The 20,414-nt window shown below is 39.7% G+C and overlaps 1 protein-coding gene across 1 annotated transcript in view; it reads right to left on the bottom strand.

Annotated features, from left to right (window-relative positions):
• Positions 1 to 19,222, bottom strand: part of CNGA1 (cyclic nucleotide gated channel subunit alpha 1) — a 32,381-nt gene extending 13,159 nt beyond the window's left edge. The window contains exons 1-2 of the mRNA XM_020284648.2: positions 18,983 to 19,222; positions 3,469 to 3,626 (exon numbers count right to left, since the gene is read on the bottom strand). The gene's annotated coding sequence lies outside the window, so the exon portion shown is untranslated. The remainder of the gene's footprint in view (positions 1 to 3,468; positions 3,627 to 18,982) is intronic.
• Positions 19,223 to 20,414: the final 1,192 nt, after the last annotated feature.

The raw sequence follows: 20,414 nt of genomic DNA, 5'->3' as shown, positions 1-20,414 counted from the left end.
CTAGGCTAGAGTGAGTGCCGTGGCGTCAGCCTAGCTCACAGCAACCTCAATCTCCTGGGCTCAAGCAATCCTACTGCCTCAGCCTCCCGAGTCGTTGGGACTACAGGCACGCGCCACCATGCCCGGCTAATTTTTATATATATATATGTATTAGTTGGCCAATTAATTTCTTTCTATTTTTTTAGTAGAGATGGGGTCTCACTCAGGCTGGTTTTGAACTCCTGACCTGAGCAATCCGCCCGCCTCGGCCTCCCAGAGTGCTAGGATTACAAGCATGAGCCACCGCGCCCGGCCTATTTTTTAACAGAACACAAACGTGGCCTATCCACTTAATTTCCATTGGCCAGTGTTTTGTAAACTTTTTAAATTTTAAGAATGTACAAGAAGTATGGAACTTTTTAAAAATTTGGATTTACTCCAGAATTGAGATATTCAGGCAATGTAGGTATGAAACAAAGCCATAGGGACCCCATATACACTGCCAACAGCAAAAAGTAGTAAAATAAAATTCCAAAATGGATATAAGCAGCTGTGAATTTCTATAGGCATTCAGACAAAAAGGATCTTGAGTGGTTTTCAAACTTTAAAGGAAATAATTGTTCATTAACATTCTTTTCTTACAGATTAAAGAACTCCCTTTAGCATTTCTTGTAGGATAGGTCTGGTGTTGGTGAAATCCCTCAGCTTTTATTTATCTGGGAAAGTCTTTATTTCTCCTTCATGTTTGAAGCATATTTTTACAGGATATAATATTCTAGGATTAAGGTTTCTTTCCTTCAGATATTTCCTTTGAATATATCATGCCACTCTCTCCTGGCCTGTAAGGTTTCCACGGAGAAGTCTGCTGCCAGACATATTGGAGCTCCTTTAGATGTTATTTTTTCTTTCTTCCCTTAGGACCTTTTCTTTTCTTTTTTTGTGAGACAGAGTCTCACTCTGTTGCCCAGGCTAGAGTGCCATGGCATCAGCCTAGCTCACAGCAACCTCAAACTCCTGGGCTCAAGCGATCCTCCTGCCTCAGCCTCCCGAGTAGCTGGGACTACAGGCATGCACCACCATGCCCGGCTAATTTTTTCTATACATTTTTAGTTGGCCAATTTATTTCTTTCTATTTTTAGTAGAGATGGGGGTCTCGCTCTTGCTTAGGCTGGTTTTGAGCTTCTGACCTTGAGCGATCTGCCCACCTTGGCCTCCAAGAGTGCTAGGATTACAGGCGTGAGCTACCGCACCCGGCCAGGACCTTTTCTTTATATGTAACCTTTGGGAGCTTGATTATTAAATGCTCAAGGTAGTCTTGTTTGGGTTAAATCTATGACCTTCCTGTACCTGAATACTAATATCTTTCTCTAGATTTGAAAAGGTCTCTGTTATTATTTCTTTGACTAAACTTTCTACCTCAGTCTCTCTTTCTACCTACTCTTTAAGGTCCATAACTCTTAGATTTGCCCTTTTGAGGCTATTCTCTAGATCTTGTAGGCATACTTCATGCTTTTTAATTCTTTTTTCTCTTTTCTCTTCTGGCTGTGTATTTTCATATACCCTGTCTTCAAGCTCACTAACTCTTTCTTCTGCTTGGTCAATTCAGCTGTTGAGAGACTCTGATGCACTTTTCATTTTAAATTTTTCAGCTCCAGAATTTCTGCTTGATTTTCTGTTAATTCCTATCTCTTTGTTAAGTATCTCTGATAGGCTCCTGAATTTCTTCTCTGTGTTATCTTGAAGTCTGTTGAGCTTCCTCAGCACAGCTATTTTGAATTCTCTGTCTGAAAGGTCACAAATTTCATCACTCCAGGACTGGTCACTGGTACCTTACTTAGTTCATTTGGTGAGGTCATGTTTTCCTGGATGTTCTTCATGCTTGTAGATGTTCCTTGATATTGGGCATTGAAGAGTTAGGTATTTATTCTAATCTTCAAAGTCTGGGCTTGTTTGTATCCATCCAAGGCGTTCCAGGGATTAAAAGGGAATTGAGTGTGGTGATCTAAGTCTTTAGTCACTGTAGCCATATTAGCACAAGGGGGTCAAGCCCAGAAACACTGCAACCCTTGTATACTCCCAGTGGTACTGCCTTGGTGGACTTGTGTAAGATATGAGACAATTCCTTGGATTGCCAGGCAAAGTCTCTCACTGTCTTCTCTCACCTTCTCCCAAAGAGGAGTCTCACTCTCCATGCTAGGCTGCCTGGAGTTGAGGAAAGGGTGACATGAGCACTCCCTTGTGGCCACCACAGGCAGGCCTTCACCAGGTCACCCCTGAAGCCAGCTCAGTGTCACCCAAGGCCTGTGTTGACTGCTACCTGGTAACCTCTGATGTTTATTCAAGGTCCAAGGGCTCTTTAGTCAGCAATTGGGAATCCTGCCAGGACTGGATCCTTCCTTGTAAGACAGAAGGTTTCCTTCTGGCCCAGAGTGGGTCTAGAAATGCCATCCAGGAACTAAGGCCTGGAATCAGGGTCTTCGGGAATCTGCTTGGTTCTTGATTTTACTGTGGCTGAGCTGGTGCCCAAATTGCAAGACAAAGTCCCCTTACTCTTGCCCTTTCCTTTCCCCAAGCAGTAGAAGACTAGAGTTGGTGGAGGGGTGGCACTTGGCCAACACTGCTGTTGTCTCATTTGGTCACGTGCACTCCAAGTCCACGGGTTCCCAGGCCACAGCAGCCACAGGACTTGCCCAAGGACTGCAGTTTTTGTGACCTGATTGCCTTACAAATTTATTCCAGGGCTCCAGCCATTTTTGGTGGAGAAACTAGCCAGAACTCAGAGTCTTGTCACTGGGGCGGAGCATTCCTCTCGGGCCAGGGTTGGTCTAATGCTCTCTCCATGGGTCCTAGCAGAATTCTGCCCTCTGTTTTATTCTGCTGTGACAGGGTGGTCCTTAATTCCAATGCACAGTCTCACTATCACTCTGCCTCCCCCAAGCACACAGATTCTGCACACTTAGCGCTAGGGTGGCCCTGCTAGGGGCTGGGGGAGAGGTTGATACATAATGCAAGACTGTCTTTCCTACCCTCTTCAGTGCCTCCTTCCCTGATAGGATGTTTTTTGGTTTTGTTTTTTTTGTTTGTTTGTTTTGGGGGGTTTTGAGGCAGAGTCTCACTCTGTTGCCCAGGCTAGAGTGCTGTGGCATCAGCTTAGCTCACAGCAACCTCAAACTCCTGGGTTCAAGCGATCCTTCTGCCTCAGCTTCCCGAGTAGCTGGGACTACAGGCATGCACGACCATGCCTGGATACTTATTTTATATATATATATATATATATATATATATATATATATATGTATTTTTTAGTTGGCCAATTAATTTCTTTCTATTTTTAGTAGAGATGGGATCTCGCTCTTGCTCAGGCTGGTCTCAAACTCCTGAGCTCAAGCGATCCTCCCACCTCAGCCTCCCAGAGTGCTAGGATTACAGGCGTGAGCCACCCCGCCCGGCCCTGATAGGATGTTGAAAACAGGCATGGTGATCACTCACCTGATTTTTGGTTCTTATGAAGGTGCTTCCGTGCCTGGGTAGTCGTTCAGTTTGCTCTTCCTGGCAGGGGAAGATCGCGGAGAGTTCTATTCAGCCATCTTGCTCCACCTCCTCCCCTGTTTCTCAGGAGCCTTTTTGAAGTAGGAAAGCTGGAGGTCCTGTGAGTGTAGGTGGAACAGGAACAGGAATTATGTGCTGTTGATGCAAATTTATTTGGATCCAAAGCCTCCATGGGCCCAGAACATTTAGGCTGCATAATCATCATGCACATTCAAACAGAGCTGCTATGTAAAGATACCACTGATACAGCTACCGTGTTTCCCTGCAAATAAGACAGGGTCTTATATTTATTTCTCCTCAAGAAGACATCCTAGGGCTTATTTTCAGGGGATGTGTTATTTTTTTTTTAAGGACAGTACAACCACCTACATTGATTCAAATAGAGTGAAGTCGTCTTCTTCTGGAACATCATCCTCACTCTCCAAACCCCGAATCCCATCCTGAATGTCTTGCGACTCTATTTCCTTTAGAACCACTGGCCCCGATCTCTCCTGTGGAGCACTAGAGCTCTCACGGGGCAGATGAGAAGGGCTGCTCGTGTTCTTTCCCGCTCTGCGATGACACGCATGGGTTGTGCAGATGTGCTGCGCAGCCACGCCCCTCACTAGGGCTGATTTTCATAGCCACACCCATCACTAGGGCTGATTTTCATAGCCACGCCCATCACTAGGGCTGATTTTCATAGCCACGCCCATCACTAGGGCTGATTTTTGGGGTAGGGCTTCTACTGCACAAATGCTTAGAAATCCTGCTAGGGCTGATTTTATGGGTAGGTCTTATTTTTGGGAACCAGTTGTTCCAAGCATAAAACACTGTATTCATGTAATTGTAATTGCAAACCGCCCAGTAAGTATTTTCCTTGGGTTCTTACAGATAGGGAACTCAGGGCTCAGGAAAGGTACTTAATTTGCCTGGAACACACAGTCAGAAAGTAAAACCAAAGCAATAACCATATGAACCAAAGTACACATGATACCAAATATCTATGCTTTTACCTTCTTTGTTACACTGATTCTGAACTCCCGCAAAATCTTTTGTACCAGAACCGAGACATCAAAAACATATCTAAATTTTAAAGTCTTCATAATTTTAGTGTAACATTTCAATAACCCACTTTACATTTGAGGGCCACTGAATCCCAAGGGGAAAAAAAAAATAAACCAAAGTCTACATATATTATCTGTCTAAATAAGCAGCATTAATTTAGTGTCTTGACTGACCGAAAGAATCGATATGTTTAAAACATAACAGCTGGATTTTAAATGGAGTGATTTTCTGGCGTTATTTGGTCCATGTTACAAGGTGTTATGGTCTCCGCAGGGTAAAAATCGTAGAAATCTAAAAGCAGTTATAACTTCAAAGGTTGCTTGAACCAACTTCCCACCCAAGTCAGGAATGCCACCGTGGCATTCCTGATATGTGATCACTTGGTCTCTTTTTGAACACTCTGGTTGTGGAAACTTATTGTCTTATAAGTAACCCATTCCATTATTGGACAGCTTTGCTCTTTAGGAAATCATCTTTGTTTTCCTGAATAACATTTGCTTCACAGACTGGTGACAATAAATGCATAAAGGTCTTAGAATTACCCCTGGCACGTGGCAAGAATGCAACATAGTCACATCTATGATCAGTTTAATGAATATAACCCTCACGGTAGCATAGAGTTTTCAGTTGCAATGAACCGTCCGTCATTTCCACCCATTTATTTTCCGCCCCAAGAGGTATCAACCTTGTCCATTCACAGGACTCCCAACTACATTAAAATGAAAGAAAAAAAATCATTTGTTATAAGATGTTAAATCTTCAAGTGAAGAAATAACTGCTCACAATCTCTTCCCGGCATTCAAACAACTAAGGAAAATAACTAGCAGGCAGTCAATAAATAGGTAAGTTAGAGTATTTGTTATGTTTGTTACTGAAAGTGTACACCTATTTTAAAAATCATTAAAGTCATTTTACCAAGAAACAACTACTTTGTAAGAAGAGAAATGCCTTGAAGCAGATTAACCTGTGGCAAAAAAAAAAAGAAGAAGAAGAAGAAGAGGAAGAGAAGAGAAAGAAGAAGAGGAAGAGGAAGAGGAGGAAGAAGAAGAAGAAGGAGGAGGAAGAGGAGGAGGAGGAGAAGAAGAAGAAGAGGAGGAGGAGGAGGAAGAGGAGGAGGAGGAGGAAGAAGAAGAAGGAGGAGGAGGAGGAGGAGGAAGAGGAAGAGAAGGAGGAGGAGGAGGAGGAGGAGGAGGAGGAGGAGGAGGAGAAATGCTTCACTGATTCCTTTCCACCATCAGAACAAAGGTGTGACTATTCTGGTAATATTTACCCACATGCCAACTGCCTACTGCCATCCATGAACACTCTCTTTAGGAAACTTCATGTCTATGACTAGAAAAGGGAGAATGTGTGATTGTTTCACCCATGATAATACATAGAAAAATTATGTTAGTAAAAGATTAACTGAGAACAGACAATATGATTCCTGTTATTAGAGCAAACCAAGCCTGGGCTTTGCTGGAACCTAAAGAAAAAAAGAATCACTTCCCTTGTCCTGTAATTTCTGTTTGGCCTAAGTGTTCTACTTAGGAAATTTTTTTATTACACAATCACCTTTTTAATACATAATCACTCTAGAAAAAAGTGGAACATATAAATAGAAAAATAAAGACACTAAAAAATAAAGAATTTTTAAAACTTAAAAATTTTAATTATAGATCAATACTTTCCCCATTGCTTTTCTTTTTGAGACAGAGTCTCACTCTGTTGCCCAGGCTAGAGTGAGTGCCGTGGCATCAGCCTAGCTCACAGCAACCTCAAACTTCTGGGCTCAAGTAATCCTTCTGCCTTAGCCTCCTCCTGAGTAGCTGGGACTACAGGCATGCGTCACCATGCCTGGCTAATTTTTCTATGTATTTTTAGTAGGCCAGTTAATTTTGTTCTATTTTTAGTAGAGATGGAATCTCGCTCTTGCTCAGGCTGGTTTTGAACTCCTGACCTTGAGTGATCCTCCCACCTCAGCCTCCCAGAATGCTAGGATTACAGGCGTGAGCCACCATGCCTGGCCCATTAATTTTTCTATGTGAGAAAATTATTTATTTATTTATTTTGAAACTAATCACCTTAGTGGCTTTTAGGAAAATGATTTCTAATAGTTTTGTATTGTTTTCAGCAATAAAATCACATTACTTATACAAAATTACTATTTTATTTCCTCTTTTGTTCCTTGCATTCTTACTTCCCTCTACCAAAATTATTTATCAACACCTACTAACAGCAGGAAATGTGCTCAGTGCTATGAATACAGAGATTAACAAAATATATGATACATGCCTTCAAGAAATTCATACCATTCATACCAAGAAATTCATACCATTATGAATAAGACAAAAGGATAGGTAACAATAGCTAAGTAAAACTTCTGAAGGAGGTTCTTAGTCAGGGTCTGAATCCAAAACAAAGGCATGCTCAAAATGGGATGATTCTGGAAGAGGTTATCTCCGAAGGAGCTACCGTGTTTCCCCGAAAATAAGACAGGGTCTTATATTTATTTTTCCTCCAGAAGACACCCTAAGGCTTATTTTTAGGGGATGTGTTATTTTTTTAAAATATGGTACCACAATCTACATTTATTCAAATATAGTTAGGTCATCTTCTTTGGGAACATCATCATAACTCTCCAAACCCCGAATGCCATCCTGAATGTCCTGTGACTCTGTTTCCTTTAGAACCACTGGCCCCGATCTCTCCTGTGGAGCACTAGAGCTGTCACGGGGCAGATGAGAAGGGCTGCTCAAGTGTTCTTTCCCACTCTGCGACGACATGCATGGGTTGAGCAGATGCGCTGCATAGCGACGCCCATCACTAGGGCTTATTTTCGGGGTAGGGCTTCTATTGTGCAAATGCTTAGAAATCCTGCTAGGGCTTATTTTATGGGTAGGTCTTATTTTGGGGGAAACATGGTATTCACAAATGTATGAGTATAAGGGAACTACAGAGGATGGCGCAGTCACTTGGGATTAGAAGTAGCTAAACTGCTACCACCACTGGTCTCCAATGGCAAGAAGAGGGAGCTGTCATGGCACTGGATGGAGGAGCAGTTACACAAAAGGATATCTATATGGAACAGTGACTTGACATTGAAGAACATGAAGCACACAGCCAGCACAAGGTGAGCACACAGAAAGATACAGCTGAGGCATCAATACCCTTACCTCACCCCTTACACACACACACACACACACACACACACACACACACACACACACACTGATGTGCTGCTGGGATTCTGCAATGGAAGGCACCAGAAGGCAAGTGGACACACCCATGAAGGGCAGCCCCCTCCCCAGACAGCACAGCAAAGAAGGGATAGAAGGGGATCCAGGAGTCCAGGAAACAGTGGCTCATGCCTGTAATCCTAGCACTTTGGGAGGCTAAGTTGGGCAGATCGCTCAAGGTCAGGAGTTCAAAACCATCCTGAGCAAGAGTGAGACCTCGTCTCTACTATAAATAGAAAGAAATTAATTGGCCAACTAATATATAGAGAAAAAATTAGCCGGGCATGGTGGCACATGCCTGTAGTCCCAGCTACTTGGGAGGCTGAGGCAGGAGGATCACTTGAGCCCAGGAGTTTGAGGTTGCTGTGAGCTAGGCTGATGCCACAGCACTCACTCTAGCCTGGGCAACAGAGTATGAATCTGTCTCAAAAATTAATTAATTAAAAATTTTAAAAATAAAAAGAAGGGGATCCAGGGAGCCAAAGGCACCCGGACGTGGGACAGGGGAGGGGAGCTGTGCAAGCTAAGAAGAGGTGCACCCAACCCTCTGCAGGAACTCGAGCCAAATCCCCCTGAAAAGACAAGGCTAGAGCGATCTTAGACAAAGAGCAAACCCTTGTCCAGGCATGCTAGGATGTGCAACAGGATTCTAGGTAGAAGCAGGTACAAGAAACAACGTGTGAGAGCGCAAAGTGCCTGGGTAACCACAGGTTGCATGGTGGAGAGATTTGTAGGGGTCAATGGAAAGAGGTGGTGAGGAAGACAGGTTAAATCACTGATATACTGAATGCTCTGTTGGCCAAAAAAAAAAAAAAAAGGGTAGGGGAGAGACATTGCAGGATTCTAAGTGGGATCCTCCCAGTTTTCCAACACAGTGGGAACTCAAGGAGAGTCACACAGGTGTGCGACAACCACTGTGGGCAATGGGACAGAGCTGGGGTAGGAATTTGTGGAAGGATTACAGGCCATCAGTGGGGTGTCAAGAGACATAAGAGTGCACACGGTGCTGTGATGCTTTGATTTTCCCTCACAATGCTCAGTGGTTCAGGTGAGAAAGAGCAAAAAAGGACGGATACCCGGAATGATCCAAGATTTTTCATCCATCTTGAGATGAAGGTTAGGGGGATCAGCCAAAGGAAAGAGCAACGGAGCAGCCTCGGCAAGGAGACCAATGGCATGTTCTAGGGTGAAGGGAGAAGATAGGGATGCTGGAAACAGAAGGTATACCGTGTTTCCCTGAAAAGAAGCCCTACCCATAAAATAAGCCCCAGCAGGATTTCTAAGCATGTGCACAATAGAAGCCCTACCGCATAAATCAGCCCTAGTGATGGCGTGGCTATGAAAATCAGCCCTCGTGATGGGCGTGGCTGTGAAAATCAGCCCTAGTGAGGGGCGTGGCTGTGAAAATCAGCCCTAATGATGGGCGTGGCTATGAAAATCAGCCCTAGTGATGGGCGTGGCTATGAAAATCAGCCCTAGTGAGGGGCGTGGCTATGAAAAATCAGCCCTGGTGGTGGGCGTGGCTATGAAAATCAGCCCTAATGATGGGCGTGGCTATGAAAATCAGCCCTAGTGATGGGCGTGGCTGTGCAGCCTATCTGCACAACCCATGCGTGTCGTAAAGAAGACAAGCAGCCCTTCTCATCTGTCCCGTGAGAGCTCTAGTGCTCCACATGAGAGATCGGGGGCCTATGGTTCTAAAGGAAATAGAGTCGTAAGACATTCAGGATGGGATTCAGGGTTTGGAGAGTGAAGATGATGTTCCAGAAGAAGACGACTTCACTCTATTTGAATCAATGGAGATGGTTGTACCGTACTTAAAAAAAATAACATATCCCCTGAAGATAAGCCCTGGGGTGTCTTCTGGAGGAAAAATAAATATAAGACCCTGTCTTATTTTTCAGGGAAACATGGTATTAGAAGATTAAGGGCCAAGGGGCCAAGTATTTTGATAAGGTTGGAAACCCAGTGTAGTGGGAAAGAGAGGAAGAGCTGGCAATGGGGGTAGGGTCAGGAAACGAGATGCTGCAGTGAAGTTATGATGGACAAGGAGAAGCATCTCTGATCAAGGATTCGCATGATCGCAGTGGAAAGGAAGAACAGCTCGCTGGAGTGGAGGAAGACCAGAACCTGTGAGGCTGGGGACTCAGCTGTCTCGGATGTGTCATATGTCACAGCTGTAGAAGTTACCCAGAAGGAAAGTGAGACTCAGCAGGAAGGGGACATGCAGAGAGCTTGTGCCAAGTTATTTGATGACTACGGAGCAGCAAGAGGAGATCAGTAAACACCAAAGACAAAGAGCAGAAGGACAATTCTTCGTGGGAGAAGATAGTAGTGTAGTGAAGGATTTACAAGTGGCAGTTTGGAGGGGCAAAAACGTCAGCCTCTTTCTCAGTGGGTCAGGGGCTTCTAGTCTGGGAATCATCAGAATCTCTCCAAATTCTGAACGGTGCTTCAGACTTTGGGAGAAACATTTCCGACTCCTTCCGGGAGAATGCCTCTGGGAACCGTGAGTGACTCTTACACCCAGGTGTGACCGATTTAGGCTGGATGGGAACGTGCAGGTGAGAACGAACTTCCTTATGTTGTCCTTTCTCTCTATCGGGTGCCCCTCTTTAGCCTCTATACTTTCAGAACATAGAGACAAAGAAAGAAAAGAAATGTTTATCGATTGCCTGCTACAGGTCAGGCGTTATGTTAGGTTAACTGTTAGCACATTTAATCTACATAAAAATCTAAGATACTAGGCCGAGCGAGGTGGCTCACGCCTGTAATCCTAGCACTCTGGGAGGCCGAGGCGGATTGCTGGAGGTCAGGACTTTGAAACCAGCCTGAGCAAGAGCGAGACCCCCGTCTCGACTATAAATAGAAAGAAATTAATTGGCCAACTAATATATATAGAAAAAATTAGCAGTGCATGGTGGCGCATGCCTGTAGTCCCAGCTACTGGGGAGGCTGAGGCAGGAGGATCGCTTGAGCCCAGGACTTTGAGGTTGCTGTGAGCTAGGCTGATGCCACGGCACTCTAGCCAGGACAATAGAGTGAGACTCTGTCTCAAAAAATAAATAAAAAATAAAGGGTGCATCTCATCTCTTCTTCACTTTCTCCCAACCCATAAAACACTGGGGCAACAAGTCAGTACACCAGAAATTATTTTGAAAATTATCCATGCTAATATACACAGAGCTATTTTGTTTTATAATATCATTTGTTAAAATTATATCCTAGAAATAAACCATATTTTTTCTTTTTCTATTTTTATTTGCTTTCTATTAATGAAAAATTTATTGTTTTCATGTTTTTCCATTATTAACAGTGCTGCAATAAAAATTCTTTGCATATCTCCTTAGATACATGTGAAAGAGTGGTTCTCATGTATATATACAGAAGTGGACTAGCTAGTTCTAGTTTCAATTTACTAGAGCCAGACAAATTGTTGCGCAAGGTTACTATATCATTTTACATTCTGCTAGACCTATACAAGTGCATGATTCACCTTGTACCCTGACCAACACTTAATATTGTCAGATTTTAAAGTTTTCCTAAATCTGTGAGTGAAAATTTGTTGTGCCATAGTTTTTTATTTGCCCTTACTAATAAATTTGAACAAACTCTTATACATTTATTAGTCATTGGATTTCTTTCCTCTGTGAATTACATGTTTATATTCTTGGTTCATATTCTTCAGTTGGATTTTTTTAATCCATTTGCCATTTAGCATATATTTAATAAACACCTGCCAGGCATCAGACATTATTATTATCCCACCAGTAACTATGCACCATTAGGTCCTCTGACTATATTAATTACACTTTAATTTTACCTTTCTGAAGTAAAGCATAAAATTCTGCCATCTACTAAAGTCATTTGTGTTCTTTACTAACCTGTCAACCCTGTAAGTCACATAGCAACAAATATTTATTTAACAGTTTATGGCTTACGTAGCACTTGGACTCATAAAATCATTTAATTATCACCACAACTGGGTTGTGACTTATATATAGGCTGTATTATGTCACCCAAATAAGTGAACTACTTCTGGATAAAACTGAAAACTGAACTGAGGACTCCAGTTAGTAAAGCTGGCATCGTACACAGACTTTAAAGCATTATATTCCAAGACAGTTATATATTATGCAGCTCAGAGCACCCACACCATTAAGTATTACTTTGAAGATGGCCAAAGATGATTCAACACCAATAAGGCTTCCTGTATATTGATGGTTTCCAGAGTAGAATTCCGTGTGAATGCCCTTACAGATTGTTACAAATGTATTTGTTATTTTATACAATTTATATATTGTTTGTTATATTGAAATTAAAAAGTAAAATGCGGACCTTTGAAAACAACATAATGATCCATTACTTCCAAATTTTTCTAAAGAAGGTACTCTAATCTGCCAATGCAAGAAGTAAAATTCAGGCTTCATAACAAAAAAGTGCAGAGCAATATGCACTAAATTATATAGCTACCTCTGGAGAGGATTATGCATTTTGTATTATTTGAATTTTATACAATGAGTACATATTAATTTTATAATAAAAGGATACATTTCAATATTTTTCTCAGAAAGACATTGTAGAATAAGTTAAAGAAATATTTATGATATACTGTTAAGCAGATGCATACTGTTAATATTTATAGTATCGTATCATTTTATTAAAAATTATGTATATGTGCATAGAAAGAATGAACACTTTCATGTTAACCATGTTAAATTTTTAATGGTGGGATCATCAGTATTTTTGCTTTCTCCTTTGTGTTCACCTATATTTCCTTCTAATATATTTTCTAATGGGGAAAATAAAGAAGTTTTTTAAAAACAGGATTCTGTTTTAACAGCAAAAAATCATGTGTCAGTACCTTTGCTTTAAAATAATGTTTTCCATTATTGGAAAGGACCCATGTTCCCAAAGGATTCAAAGTTTGAGTTAGACAGGAGGAATAAATTCAGGAAGTCTATCGTACAGCATCGTAAAAATAAATAAATATTTTCAATAATAATGCTTTCTAGTCCTTGCACAATCTCAATATTTAGTCGCAGAGCTAAGTTTGTTTCTCAGCCTTTAATAATGCTCCATGAGCTGTGGAACCTCCCAGAACGGGCTTTGCCTGCCCTGACAGCCAGGTAGCCAGTGCCTGAAAACAGTAATCACCTCCTTGGCAAGGACTTTGGCTCTAGTCCCAGCTCCTCAGCAAATTGCCTCTAAAACCCTGGCAGACATCTTTCTGAATTTCAGGCTCCTCTCTTCTGGAAAGTGGAGATGATGGTACTTGCTCCGCCTATTGTAATAAGTCTCTCTGGGGAGCTAATAAAAAATATATATATATATGAAGCAATATTGAAGGCTGTGGAAGAGTTATACAAATACAAGTGGATATATAATATTATTATATAATCTCCAAGTTCAGAGAGAGAGAGAACCATCAACTCTCTTAAGGAGACAAAGAAAGCTAAAATGATTAAAATAATCTTCTTTCTTTAATCCTGCCCCTGGAACTTGCACTCTAGAAAGTCAAAATTGTCAAAGCAATTACTAAAGAAAATAATAATTATTCTTATGGGCTCATAAGCCAGCTGTAATGTTCATGAGAAACTAAAACAGAGCTGACACAGCACCGTTGCTATGTTTGCCCAGCAAACTCAGGGACCCATCAAGCCTAGCAAGTTGATTGTTATCAATGCACAAAGAAAACCCAATAAGTGTTCAGGGAGAAATGATTTTACCGAGGAGATCATTATCATAATCATTATCATCATTTTTGTAATTCACAGAGAATTTACATAGTATCCAGCATAAAACAAAAATTTAAATTAATCAAAAGCCAATGAACTAAAACCATCAAATAACCAAATATATTTTCTAGCACTTCTTTCTTTAACCAAAACATTATATGAAAACACAAAGCGATATAACAGAATGTATTAAATGCCAGAAAATGTAAGCAGCATAAAAACAAGAATTCTGTTTTGTTCCCACTATAATCCCAGTGTTTAGAACTGGGAATATTTGTCAATAAGTATTTGTTACATATAAAGAATTGATTATAACTACAAAATCATATATATATGTATATATATATATTAACTATATCCTGGGGAATCACAAGATTCTTCATCATCAAAAGAAATTTTCTTTAAAATCAACGTATTATAATAAACAAGAGTAAGAGCAAAGACTACACAGTCGTTAGGGATCTTTTTTTTTTTTTGAGACCGAGTCTTGCTTTGTTGCCCAGGCTAGAGTGAATGCTGTGGCGTCAGCCTAGCTCACAGCAACCTCAAACTCCTGGGCTCAAGCGATCCTCCTGCCTCAGCCTCCCAAGTAGCTGGGACTACTTGGCATGTGCCAACATGCCCGGCTAATTTTTTGTACATATGTTTTTAGTTGGTCAATTAATTTCTTTCTATTTTTGGTACAGACGGGGGTCTCGCTCTTGCTCAGGCTGGTTTCGAACTCCTGACCTTGAGTGATCCTCCCTCCTCAGCCTCCCAGAGAGCTAGGATGACAGGCGTGAGCCACCGCGCCCGGCCAACATGTGATTCTTTTATCCATGAGTTTGGGTATCTTTTCTTAATGATTTCTATTTCCTGCGAATTTCCTGCTTACTACGTTCTTTGCCTATTTTTAAGTAACAATTATTAAAAAATAATAGTTAAATGCTTGTCATGTACCAGACATCTCATTTAACCTTCACAACAACCCTATAAAGTAGATATTATTATCCTTGTTTTAGAGATGAGGGAAGTGAAAAATAAAATAAAAAAGAGCTTCCCAAAGGAGATGCGTAATGGATCTTGAAGATTGAATAGGAGTTTGCCAGGCAGTAGAAGAAATGAGCTTTTTTGGCAGAGGAAATGGCATGTAAAAAAAGGTAAAGAGGCTGGGCGCGGTGGCTCACGCTTGTAATCCTAGCACTCTGGGAGGCCGAGGCGGGCAGATTGCTCAAGGTCGGGAGTTCGAAACCAGCCTGAGCGAGACCCCGTCTCTACTAAAAATAGAAAGAAATTAATTGGCCAACTAAAAGTATATATACAAAAAATTAGCCGGGCATGGTGGCGCATGCCTGTAGTCCGAGCTACTCGGGAGGCTGAGGCAGGAGGATCGCTTGAGCCCAGGAGTTTGAGGTTGCTGTGAGCTAGGCTGACGCCACGGCACTCACTCTAGCCTGGACAACAAAGTGAGACTCTGTCTAAAAAAAAAAAAAAAGTAAAGAATGAAAAGAGCAAATATTTCTAACAGCTGGTGCTATGGGCTGAATTGTGTCCCTCCTCATATGTTGAAGTCCTCAGCCCCAGGACCTCAGAATATAACTGTATTTGGAGACAGGGCCTTTTAAGAGGTGATTAAGTCCAAATAAGGCCAGTACAGTGAGCCTAATACAACTTGCCTCATAAGAAGAGGAAAAGTGGACATGCAAGGGACAGGTGCATGCAGGGAAGACCACGTGAGGAGGAAGCAAAAAGATAACCATCTGCAAGCCAAACAGAGAGGCCTCAGAAGAAAACAGAACTGCTGACATTTTGATCTTGGATTTCCAGCATCCAGAACTGTGAGAAATACATGTTTGCTGTTTAAACCCCCCAATCTCTGCTATTTTGTTATGGCAGCTCTAACAGACTAATATCACCAGAATCAGGATGTCTTGGTGTTTGCGGTTCCTTCTTAGTACTCACATAACATAGAGAGCTTATCGTCAGCGCACTGAGCCATTATTTTATCATGATCCATTTATGTCAGAGCCTCTTCCATCAGAGAAAGCAGGTACCAACGAGTTCTAAATTTTTATATCTCCAGCAACTTATACGGTGCCTGACTCATAAAAAGCAACAAAAAAGACTTTTTGACTTTTGTTGTTTTATTTTATTGCACAAACACTATATGTGCATCCAATCAAAAAATATGTACACTGATCACTTTAATGACTACATTTAAACGACCTTTTATTTCTATGTAATGACTATTTACTCCTGTGATGGTACAATGTGTACATTTATTATTTAGAATAATTTTATCAAGTTCCTAAGAAAACCCACAAGGTACTTTAAAAAGAGACTTCATTCAATGTATGGATTAATTTTGAGAGAATCAACATGTTAACATAGCGAATTTTTTGTATCACATGACAAAGGATGTCTGCTCATTTACTAATGGGTTTTAAAAATTTACTTTGTAAGTCTTTGTAATTTTCATTGAATAAGTAATTTGTAATTTTCATTGAATACATTTCTTAATGTACTCTATGTATTTAAATTTTTCATTTACAAATAAGATCTGTTTTTTATTATATTGTCTAACTAGTTATTACTGGTCTAGAGGAAAGCTATTAATTTATATTTTTATTTTGTAGACTATCATCTTACTGAACTTCTTAGTTTTAACAGTTTTTAAATTGACGCATTTAGGTTTCCTGGGTAAACAATCATATTATCCACAGGTAATGATAATTTTCTCTCTTCAAATACATCTTACTTCTTTTTCTTGTTTTATTGTGTTGGGTAGAAGTTATAGAACAATGCTAATAAATATTATATCAAGCACTCCTTGTCTTGTTTCAGCCTTTAGAATTTCCCCTATTTTTGCCCATTGATTTCAGATAAATTTTCCTTTATCGTGTTAAGGAAGTTTCCTTTTATTATTAATTTTCTATTTTATCAAGAATATATTGTTGGATTTAATCAATCACCTTTTCATCAGCTAATGCTATAAAAATTGTTAAAGCTCAAGTTGATTTCTACTTTAGAATGGTAACATTTGAGAGCCATTAGGTATAATTATACACGATTATCCCAAACTGTTGACTATCTATATTAGCATAGTTCAAAATCTTGGCACAATGGTTGTCTGCTGATGTGAAGGTAAGTTATATTTCTTCTTTAAGGAGGTGTAGGAAAGGACCAGCTGTGGAAAATTCAGTTAATGCTGTAGCCAAAACTTAAAATACAGCTGCCCAGACCAGGTGTGATGGCTCACACCTGTAATCCTAGCACTCCGGGAGGCCGAGGCGGGAGGATCCCTTGAGGTCAGGAGTTCAAGACCAGCCTAAGCAAGAGTGAGCTGCTACTTTTACTAAAAATAGAAAAAGTTAGCCAGGTGTCGTGGTGCACACTCTAGCTCCCAGGACAAAGTGAAACTCTGTCTCAAGCAAACAAAAAAAATATAGCTGCCCAATTGTCACTTATTATCAACCAAAGTAAATGGCGGTAGCATTATGTGGATTTCTCCTTTGACCTATTGATGGGTATACAGTAGGGAACAAAGGAAAGTGTCTGGCTAGGACAGTGCCTGGCATTATAGTGAATACTAAATAAATATTTGTTGAACAAATTAATAAATAAATATGTAAGGTACAGTGGCTCTTTTAGGAGGTAGTTCTTGGACACTTTCTTTCAATTTTGTCCATAATTTTTAGTCAATTTAATTTTTGATTCTTAGTTTAAATGTAGACGTTTGTTTTTCTAAGAAACAATTTATTCTACCCAGACTTTTTAGTATTTAGTACATTTTAATTTCACAACTTTAAAAATTACATCCATGAAAAAGAGAACAATCTGCAATAGCCATTTTGCTGTTATCTTTAATTAAGTAGGTTTCTTTTCTTTTCCTTTTTTTTTTCATTTCTAAGGAATAGAGTTCTTAATTTACACTTTTCTTATTAATTTTTAACTGTATTTATGGATAGAATGTGGCCTCTTTACTTTTTTGCTTACTGAAATTACTTTTGTGAACAATTTATAAATGTTTCCAGAGTAGAAAATAGAGGATGTATTCAGTATGGAACATAAAGTACAATAGTTAAATATTAGACCTTTTAATTATATTTACATACGATGCTTCACTCCCCACCCTTTTTTATTTGCTGGCTTGATCTAAAAATGACATGAGTGATCAGTGTTTATAAACGTTAGCTGAGTGAAAGAATCAATGTAATAAAACAAATTGACTAAAGGATATATAAGCAAAAAGATAAAATGTAAAAAGCCAATTATAAGATATACCTTTATCGATAGGAACATTTTAAAAGCTTTGTTTAATAGTGTCTACCTAACTTTCTAATCTAGAATGAAATCACTAATATTTAAAAATACACAATCTCGGTACAATAAAAATGATAGACGCAGTACTAGTTTTTAAATGTATAAAAATAAAACATGATAGCAGTTGATAACAGTTTTTCTAATTGAAATATACATGTTTATCACGGAGAGTTAAAAGAAGACAAAGTGATTTAAATCCTAGCTCCTTCATATAATAGTAATGTGTTAACTTGGGTGAGCCACTTAATCTCTTTAGACCACTCACTCATCTCTGAAAGGGGGCGTGCAGGTTGTTATAATGCTTATAAAGTACCTCATACTTAAGTTCCCAATAAGTTGAAACTCATATTTTTATTTATTTATTTTATTTTTATTTATTTATTTATTTTTGAGACAGAGTCTCACTCTGCTGCCCAGGCTAGAGTGCCATGGCATCAGCCTAGCTCACAGCAACCTCAAACTCCTGGGCTCAGGCGATCCTCCTGCCTCAGCCTCCCGAGTAGCTGGGACTACAGGTATATGCCACCATGCCCGGCTAATTTTTCTATATATTTTTAGTTGTCTTGCTAATTTCTTTCTATTTTTAGTAGAGACGGGGGTCTCTCTCTCTTGCTCAGGCCGGTTTCGAACTCCTGACCTTGAGCGATCCACCCGCCTCAGCCTCCCAGAGTGCTAGGATTACAGGCATGAGCCACCACGCCTGGCCTCATATTTTTAGGAGTGAATGCTTGAAGATTTATATGAATTCAACAATTGTTTATCTCCAAATATTTTAGAGAGAAATAAAAATCAGCGTCTAATACTTCCTTTGGTGAAAAACACATCTACCAAAGTTATTGTTTTTGGCATCCAAAAATGAAATGAAAATTTGCAAAAAGCATACCTACATTTGCTATGTTGTAATACTCAGATTAGCAGAATCATATCAGCAGGCCTTTATTTATTGTTACTTTTAACTAAAATTCTATTTTAGTAGAATATTTACTTATCTGTCAAAAATACAGAGAAGTTAATAAAAAATAAAATCATCCAATGTATCTAGAAAGCATGTGACATGAAAAACAAAGCAAAAGCTGGTATTTCAATGAATCAAAACAGACCTGTAAGCATATGTGAAAAATATAACTGTAATTACCACTGGGTTCTTACCTTTGGTTGTTTAAGTAATATATCTATGTCTTCTAGAACTGGAAGTCAGTAGAGTATCCAAAACAAACGGGGATATACTGTGGATCTTGACATTGTCAAAATCCAGGCCCTGATTTTTTTTAAAATAACAAATGTGTTGATTTTTTTCCTTTCCTTAAACATGCACAAATGGCGAGTTTTCTTGATCATTCCCAGGGAAAGAAACAGTTCTGTGGCGTTGACAAAGGAGGATTTCCATGACTCAGCGGTGGATTTGCGGATTTATCTATGGATGAAAATAACAACAACCAAATCACCATCATCCTTCCCTGACCCTGAGCTTATTAATATGTATGAGAGTTAGGAATATAAGGAGGCTTATCAAAGCAACGCCTCTTAACAAATTTGAAAGTGAACCAAAGGTAGTGTTGACTTGATGAATTTTATTGAAATTTTACTGTCAATTTCATTCAGGGTTACAATCTTGAAAAAATTGTCTGGGCTTTTACAAAGTATGATTAAATTTTCAGATACAGTGGCATCATATTAAAAATTACCAAAATGTAATTAGGGTGCACTTATTCATTGATCTTTTAATTGGATATTTTGTGGAAGAATTGCATATTTGAAACATATCTGTTTGAGAAATAAGATGAAGCTGAGCTTGCCTAAAAGAATAATTCATATTTTAGATGTGTAAAAATCATCACAACATGCCAGTTTGTGTCTAAATGTTACTCTAACAACCTAAAAGTAAATTTCCCTAAGAAATTGTTTAGTGGCTGGGTGCAGTGGCTCACGATTGATTGTAATCCTAGCACTCTGGGAGGCCCAGGCGGGAGGATCGCTCAAGGTCAGGAGTTCGAGACCAGCCTGAGAAAGAGCGAGACCCCATCTCTACTAAAAATAGAAAGAAATTAACTGGCCAACTAAAAATATATAGAAAAAATTAGCCGGGCATGGTGACGCATGCCTGTACTTGGGAAGCTGAGGCAGGAGGATCGTTTGAGCCCAGGAGTTTTGAGGTTGCTGTGAGCTAGGCTGACGCCACACCACTCTAGCCAGGGCAACAGAGTGAGACTCTGTCTCAAAAAAAAAAAAAAAAAATTTTATGCAACATTTGACAGTCTACATACTCACAAAACTTTTGCTTATGGCTGAAAATCAGAATGGCATGAAATAAATACCATTTCTATTTAGCAAATCTGCCTTATCTGCCTTTATCTCAAATCTATCAACTCCATAAATATATTATTCTTTCTCCAGTACTTGCAGTAATTTTTCTGATGAATAATTAAGCCATCAAACAATTCAGTAATACATATTGCCTCAGTTAAATAGCTTCAGCTCCCAGTGGGGTTACGTGGCTCTCAAAAGAGGAGAGACCCCAAGATATCTGGGCAAAGAAAATTAGGGGAGTACTGAGTATCTTAGGAAAATTAGCTTTTGGGTT

This window comes from Microcebus murinus, chromosome 26, assembly GCF_040939455.1.
Source record: "Microcebus murinus isolate Inina chromosome 26, M.murinus_Inina_mat1.0, whole genome shotgun sequence".
Taxonomy (NCBI): Eukaryota; Metazoa; Chordata; class Mammalia; order Primates; family Cheirogaleidae; genus Microcebus; species Microcebus murinus.
The sequence above is the reverse complement of the archived record's forward strand: the minus strand, read 5'-3'. Positions and strand labels throughout refer to the sequence as shown.